The 7,948-nt window shown below is 45.5% G+C and overlaps 1 protein-coding gene across 6 annotated transcripts in view; it reads right to left on the reverse strand.

The window, feature by feature from the left end:
- Window positions 1-2,426, reverse strand: part of KMT2E (lysine methyltransferase 2E (inactive)) — a 58,176-nt gene extending 55,750 nt beyond the window's left edge. For 3 of the 6 annotated variants that reach the window (XM_080936374.1, XM_080936375.1, XM_080936370.1), the window contains exon 1: window positions 2,299-2,426. The gene's annotated coding sequence lies outside the window, so the exon portion shown is untranslated. The remainder of the gene's footprint in view (window positions 1-2,298) is intronic. The other 3 variants (XM_080936371.1, XM_080936372.1, XM_080936373.1) reach the window with 2 other exon arrangements.
- Window positions 2,427-7,948: the final 5,522 nt, after the last annotated feature.

Raw genomic sequence — 7,948 nt, forward strand, 5'->3', positions numbered from 1 at the left:
ACAATTATTTTGGTAGAATGGACCTTAACATCAGCAAGTTCATATAAGCACAATATGAAGTACAACTGACTCTAAAGGTTTATACACTGGAGAAAGACTTGTGAAAGAATGTGTGCTCTCCAACCTTTTAAAGCACTTCTGGACTGAAAGGCACTCATCTTTCAGTTGCTACACAATCAGAATGGTCATTAGACCCCATTAATGGCCCACTCATACCTTGCCATTTACTTCAACCCTGAAAAAAGATACCCCTCCCACTATGCAAATAAATTGTCATCAATCACACTTAAAAGTACAGCTGAATGCCATCTGACAATTAATTTTCTGTCTCAGACTTTTTAAGATTTTAACAATGGCATAACCTGGATTCAAGACCCTATTATGATAATGCTTTTATTTAAGGTCTATTAAAACAAATCCCTCAATCCAATGGGCAAATAGGCATGGAGGAAAGGAATGAAGATCAAAGCTTGTTTTTTAACTTACATAATGATGATAGTATGCAATAAGACAAATTTAAGAGGCAGCAAAGCACGGAGTGTCACCTTACCAATATACAACCAGCTGGCGATTATTAAAGCTTTAAATACAGGAGAAAACAGAGGCAAGCATAAAATGGAAAGAAAAGAATCCTTATAACCAGCGAGTAACAGGTTTAGGACTGTACAGCTCCCTAAAATTTACTCCAAAACAGAATACAAGAACCAAAATATACAAAATTAGTTAAAAGAATTGTATGGGAAATGTTTAACTGAAGATAAAAATTCCCAACCATGCAAAATGGGCTCCTACAAAAACATTTTACTTTGACATATTTGTTTAAAATGGGTGATTTAAGGCCAACACAAACTATTATCTGTATCTAATAAATGTTTAATGTTTAAAAGCCCCCTGACCATGAAATTTCCAAGGCCAAATGTCTTTATTTTTTTTTTCAAAAGTGGTAGTGTTTTATTTGCCTCTTAGGAAAAAACCAATAAAAATAATCAGCTAAAACACAGCACTGTAATTTGCAATAAAATTGACAAATTTTTGTAAATGGCTTGGAGAAGGGCGGGGGGAGCAAGCCCAATCTTTTTCATGTAAACACAATAAGCTTGTAATACACTGCAGACAAACGCACTGCATGGGGTGTGGAGGACCCGAGCTGATTAGATTACCACAACATCAGCCTGGGGCCGCCATTTTTAGAATCTGTAAAGGACAAAAGAGGGAAATTACAGTTTTTACTCTCCATCTCAGAAATTAAAGGGAAAGGGAGACTGTTTCCCAATTAGGTATTGCTATCTTCAACCTAGAGCTGAATGCACCTCACTTAATTCTTATCCAAGGTCTCTAGAACTCCAAACACATATATATTACCTACATCTCTAAAGGGTGAATAAAATAAGCAACAGAAAAATTTACTCTAGGGCTAACTCGAGTGATTTCTCTTTGACTTCAAATTTGATCATTCTTGAGAGACAGTCTAGATAGGGCGGATCTAGGCGGAACTAAAGCCAGTGAGGCAAGCACCCAGGATTGTTTTTTCTCTCCCTCCTCCCCCGTTTAGCACAGGGAACCGTTTGTTTCTCATCTCTGTCTGCTGCCACCGCGTCGGTGCCAATCCTTCGGTCAAAATAAGCTTTCCTGAAATGAGCCATATTGTGGATTCTAAGGCTCTGGCACAGTAAAGGACGGCAGTAATGCAAGAAGAGCGGGGGAGGAGACTGAGAAGGCTGACTGGGGTGACCACCTTAGGGGCGGGTTTACCCTCTCCGGAGAGGATGAGGAGCGGTCTCTCTCCTACAAAGAGAGATGCCCAAGGCGTTCTTTTAACCCCTTTCACATTCAAGAGAACATGCCACCAAGTGGCAGAGAACAAGGGCAGGAAGAAAATGGGGCCTAAACGTCTTCTCTCTGCACCCGAACAAGATGCAGCTAGAGGAGAGGGAGAGCTGGCAGCTCGCGGGACCTCTCCGACACAACCCCTACCAGTCATAAGCTTCCTTCCTCACCCCGGAGGCCTGAACCCGCTACCAGGGAGGAGGGCGCCCCCTCCCTAACTCCCACTCTCAAGGGGGTTTAACTGCCAGTTTCCCCTTCCACTACCCCAAAACCCGCCATAATGCCCCAGTGCCAGGGACAGGCAGGAGAAAGGACAAATTCGATGTCCACAAGCGACATCTGGCCCCAGCACAGGCTCCTGGGGTTCAGTGTGGACGCCCGGCTCCTGAAGGACAGCGACCCCCTCCCTGGAGCCTAAGTCCCCCCCCGACCGTGGACCCCACGACACCCACAGACACGACAGGCACTGACCTGTGATGGTCACACACCAGACACCCGAACCCTGTTATCGGCTCGACCCCGGGCGAGGCTCTCCACACCTCAGCGCTTGGTCGACCCCCGACGACAGCCACTGCGGTCGCAGAACCGGCTCCACACCCCCTCCCCAAGCAGCAGCGCGCAGCGTCTTCAGTGGGAACCCAGGAGTCAGGCACTACGGGCCACGGCAGGAATGCTGAGGAGACGCCGAGACTGCTCCGAGTGTCTATGCCCCCTCTGCTGCCGCTCCCGAACTCAGGCTCGATCTCCGACTCGGCCCCCTGCGCCCGCTCAGTGTCACTGCTTCTCGCTCTGGGAAAATGGCGGCGACGGCGGCGGCGGCGGCGGCGGCAGCGGCGGCGGCGGCGGCGGCAAGCGCACGGGGCCCGCCCGCCCCGCTCCGCAGGGGCAGGGGGGAGGGGACGAAGCTACTCGCCGCCATCTTGGTTATGGGCTGCGGCCCGACGCGGCCTCTCCGCCGAGGCTTGGAGACGTCACGCTAGAGGCCGCGAGCTGGCCAGACGCTCCGTCTTTTTCACAGCAGGTGCATTCCTCCATTCGCCGACGGTTGGGGAGGTCTCGCTAGCTGGTGGGCTTGGCTCTTTACCCGTTGACCCCGAGTAGCCCTCAAGTCTGGATGTAGGTGAGCCTGAGGGTGCCACTAGTGGGTAGAAGGATGACAGCAAGGACGGGGACGACCCCCCTCCCATCACTTCCTGAGGTGATGCACTTGCTCCTACCCCCAAGCAGCCTCAGTCCCGGCAGCCCCCTCCCCCCGGCCTGGCCTGCCAGCGCAGGGTAAACCCGGTCGGATTGTCACTCGACGCCCACTAGTGGCTGAGGAGGCTCCAGTGCGCAGACTCCGGGCACCGGATAAAAGCGGAGCTGGCGAGTCCGGCGCCGTCTCGATGGAGGAGCAAGAAACGGAAGAGGTCGGGGGGAGAAGCCGCAGAAAAAATTGCAGCCATCGTCAGCGCCGCCTCCCTGCCACCGTGTATGGGGTAAAAGCTGCCGTTGCCGCTGCCGCTGCCGGTGCAGTTGCTGCCGCCGCCGCCTCCTATACTTCTTAGCACCGGGGAAGGATTCCCCGCCGCGGGACAGTGTGCTGGGAGGGGAGCGGGAGTTCGTTTGTGTGGCGGTGATTAAACGAGGGAGGGGCAGAGCTGGTTTCTCGAAGCGAAAAGGGGAGGCCAAGGAATAAAACAGGTTTCCCCCACTAAAATCACACAGCGATTACGGATCTGGCTTTTGGGGCCTTTCCCCGAAATGGCGGTTTCCGTCTTCTTGGCCCGCAGCACGACCTTGGGTGCTCCGTAAGAGTGGGGAGAGGCAGAGGCGGTGCCGGCAGCCAATCAGCGCCTGGTGATTTCTGTCGGGCGCGTAGGGATTGGCTGGCGATGACCTCATGCTGCAGCAGCGGGTGGGGCCAGAGTCGTCGGGGGAGGCTGTTGCAAAGGCAGAGAGGGAGAAGTGATGACGGTGATCCTTGTCGCCGCGGCTTCTGTGGAACCCAAGCAGTGCCGAAGGAAGTCGCAAGGCTCTTCCCCGACCATTTGCTCCTCTCCCTGCGCGAGGTGAGGGCCCTGGCTCGGCCTCTGCGAGACTTTGGGGCGCTGTTGCGGCCGTGGAGGCGCAATTTCTCCTGTGACTTTTGTAACTGCGTCAGGGCAAGATGGCGCTGGGTCTCCTTGGGGCGCGGGGGGAGAGGCACGTCCACCGCCGCCGCAGCGCATGTGACCGGCTGCATTCCTGTGGGGTTTGGCCGGGACCCAGGCAGTGCGGGGGAGGGGACCGGGTTTGGGCGGAGGAGATGGTGGAGCGGTCGGCGTTGGCTGCCCGAAGAGGAAGAGATGACTGTTTGAAAGTGTTTCCCCTCCCCCCAGCAGCAGAACAGCTGGGCCTCCTGGGGAGGGGGGGAGTCCCCGAAAGGACACTCCTTTCGGGGTGTGCCAGCCGCTGGTGCCGGAGAAGGTTTGACGCCCTATTTTCTTATCTGCCTTTCTCCTTGCAAAATGTGCTTACATAAGGTGGCAGTTCCCTTCTGTAAGCCAACTAGGAGTCCCTGAGTGTCACTGGCATGGACAACAAGGACAGGCTAGGTTCTGAAGGCACCACGGCTAGGAGTGTTGGTTATTTCAGACAAAACACAGGTTTTTGGGTCTGAATTGAAGAATACAGCATACTCAGTTTGAAAGCAAGTGAATAACACCCAGGAACACTTGAGTTTCTTAGAACAGACAAGTGGTTAAAGACTGTTTCATAATCTGAATGTAAGGGCCCTTCCAAACTTCTTATATTCTTCGTGTTCATTACCCTCCCTGTCTGTACATCCCGTGAGAGAGCTTAATCTTATTGGTGAGGGTTGCCTTTTCAAATGTAAATATTTTTAGTAATAGAGAATACTACCTACTGGTATTTTGTACTGTATGGAACTGAAAGGCCATTTCAATACTTCACGTTGCATTTTGTCGTCCTTTTAAAAATAAAAAATGGAATTTCAAATGCTTCTGGTAAACATTCGTTAAAGCTCTCGAGCCTGCGTCTTTAAAGCACATTTATAACAGCATAAAACGTACTTTTAATGGGACTTAGGGATGGGATTGAGGGTTTGAATGGGTTTTGCTATTTAATAGCCTAGGCTACCCTGGAGCTCATACGCCTGCCCACCCTCCTATGGCTAGGATTACAGGCTCTGCCTGGGCACTATTTCGACAAAACACAGTATTTGGTGCTGAGAGAAAAATGCCTACTGGGCCTAGAAACTACTTTAACCTGGGTCATGGTTATGTTGTTTCTTTTTAGCGTTAGGCTCTTTGTATTTGGAAATCAAGATTTGGTTTGTAGCATTCCTTGTAAATTTTTTGTTATAAAGTAACAATGTGAATGAGCTAAAAGAAACAGATTTTTAAATGTAGTTATGTATTACAAAGAATTTAACAAATTCAAAGCTTGCTTGTTCCTGCTTATTTATTAAAGTGAACATTTTGTATAATTGTAGGATAACCTTTTTTTGTTTCTCTGTAAATTCCCTTGCTTCTTTATCCTTACATCATGTTTTTAAGAAAAAGAACTATATATGAAGCAATTTGTCTTAATAAGGAAAAGAGGCCATTTTTTAGTCGAATGAAAATGAATCCTTTGTGTGCTACCAAATTCCTTCAGGTTGTTGACTCCATGAAATTCATAAACTTTAATCTTTTTTTACTGTTTTTTTAAACTGGCCTTTCAAATTCAGGCACAATAGCACAAGCATAATTCCAGCTTTTAGGGGTCAGGGGGATAGTGAGATTGTTCGAGGCCATCCTTCTCGGCGCAGTGAGTTGCAGGGTCAGCCTGGACTGCATGAGACCCTGTCACCACCTTCATTCCAGAAGCTCTCATTTGTGGCTATTCTATAATACTTCTATTGTGCTTCTAGCTCCAGGGTTGTAGATTGGTTGTTAAAGCTTCAGGGGCTAGGACTTTTCTACATTCATGGACACTCCAAGCTTGTTTCTTGAGTCATAAGAACGTTCTTTTCTAGTAATCTCAAAAAATTACTGAATAGTATACAACTTTTATTTTTATTTAAATTATTCTCACTTGTAATCTTTTGCTGAGGTGCTAAAATACTCAGCCATCTCTAGTTACCTTGCACATTTGTTCCACTGGAGTAACCCTTCCCACTTCCAGATAACGCGGCTTTAGCTTCCTCCATGCCTCTTAAAACTACTCTCAAATGCTTGGGGCCATTGTTCATATTCATGACCAAGCCCGCTGATAGACAGTTGATAAGCGTTTGAGTGTGTGTGTGCTCCTTTAGAGATTATAAGGTTAAACACTGCCATAATGGACTTTAAACTAAAAATAATGGCTCAAATTTTCCAGAAGGCTGTTTTAATCAGAGTTTAGATGAGAGAAAAAGATAATGCTAGGCAAGCAGGGTGGCAGCAGCTGATGGCCATGCTAGAGATAATTCTGCAAAAGGCTGAGAAGAAAAACTATTCTTGGATGTTCTTATTAGATATAGAGGACTTTTCATCTACAAATTTACCAGTAATATATAAAAATCAGTGGTTTAAATGGCTGGGTTTATGATACCTTAATGTTTGGGAGCTTATCAAGATATAGAGCATTGTTTACTCTGACATTAGACTCAATTTGTAGTAACCTTGTGTTCTGTCAATGTGACAGCTTCTACTGGCTGTGGGTTTTAGTGAACAGAAGATTGACATTCTAGTTGCAGGGCTTATTAACATGATAGGTAACGTGAGACTGAAAACTCACCTAATCAAGCCTGAATGCTGGTTGCTCAATGTCTGCTCCTAGAGCTTTGGGCGTATGCTACTCTATTTGACACATTTACAAAATAAATAAGACATTTGGAGTGAGACAGTGTTCACATTAACCTAGGCCTGGTCTTTTTTTGAAATTCCCTGTTTGTTTCTCCCATGCCCCTGACATTTAGTGTCCTCTTGAAAATACAGAAGGATGTAAAGATTCATACCTGAAAATGATGGAACTGAAATTACTTGATAGACAAGATAACTGGTTTGTTGGACTTGGTGGCAGGTACCTGTAATTGTAACACTCTAGGGTACATCGAGAAAAGTCACAAGTTCAAGGCCAGGTTGAGCTACATGAGATCCCCATCTCAATTTTAGTTACAGGTAAATATGCACATTGTTGAGTTCAAGAAAAGAATTTGATGGTAGCAACATTCTGCTCCATATTTGTAGATAGTGCTCTGAAGATTCTAAATAGGTTGTAGGTAACTTGCATCCAATTTTTTTTTTTAATGAAAATGTAATCTAGTAGAAAGATAAGAGAGACAGGAGGATAAAGGGGATGGGGGTTCAAGATCATCATGAACATGAGACCCGATTTCAAAAACAACAGAAAAAGTAACAACAACCAAAAAAAGGAAAAAAAAAACATTTTTTGAAAGTTCCCTGCATGTTGCTAGCCAAAAGGTGAATTTTCCTAATCTCTGTGTTAAATGTTTAAAACATTCTATTTCTTAGAATGGAACTTCATCTGCAAAAACCAATATTATGCACTTTTCACTAAATGAAGCAAAATAAGAACATAACAAAAGCATAGAGACCCCACAGTTCTCTGAAGTTATTAGGTGAACTAATATCTTATTGTGACTTTAAAGTTTAAGGCCTCTATAAATATGTGTTAAGCATATATTTAATAAGTTATTAAATTAAAAAGAGGGAGGGTGATTCCTTTAATATCTAGTATAAACTGTAAACTTAAAAAAGTTAGTGAGGAAGAATACTTACTTGTTGGAGGTCTTTTGCTTACTTGAAAAGCAATACTTCAAATAAAATTTCTAAATGTACCAAGTTGGTCAGTATTTGTCCTCTTAGAGTTTGTGGTTGGATTGTTTGTGGTTTTATATTTCATGGCATTTTTCCTTCCCATGTTTGTGTTGCCATTAATGTTAAATTATGAAGTTTATATATTATATATAATTAAAAATTTTTGAGTTTTGGTCAGTTTTTTTTCTTAGTGTAAATACTAAGGAAATTTCAGAACATAATTTTCTTTATGTATATTTATGTGTTTGTATACACAGAAGAGCCATGTAAGTGTGATTGCAGATGTACAGAGTCCAGAGGTAAGGATCAGGTATTATTCCTCAGTTGCATCCACT

Source organism: Micromys minutus (genome assembly GCF_963924665.1).
Source record: "Micromys minutus genome assembly, chromosome: 23".
Taxonomy (NCBI): domain Eukaryota; kingdom Metazoa; phylum Chordata; class Mammalia; order Rodentia; family Muridae; genus Micromys; species Micromys minutus.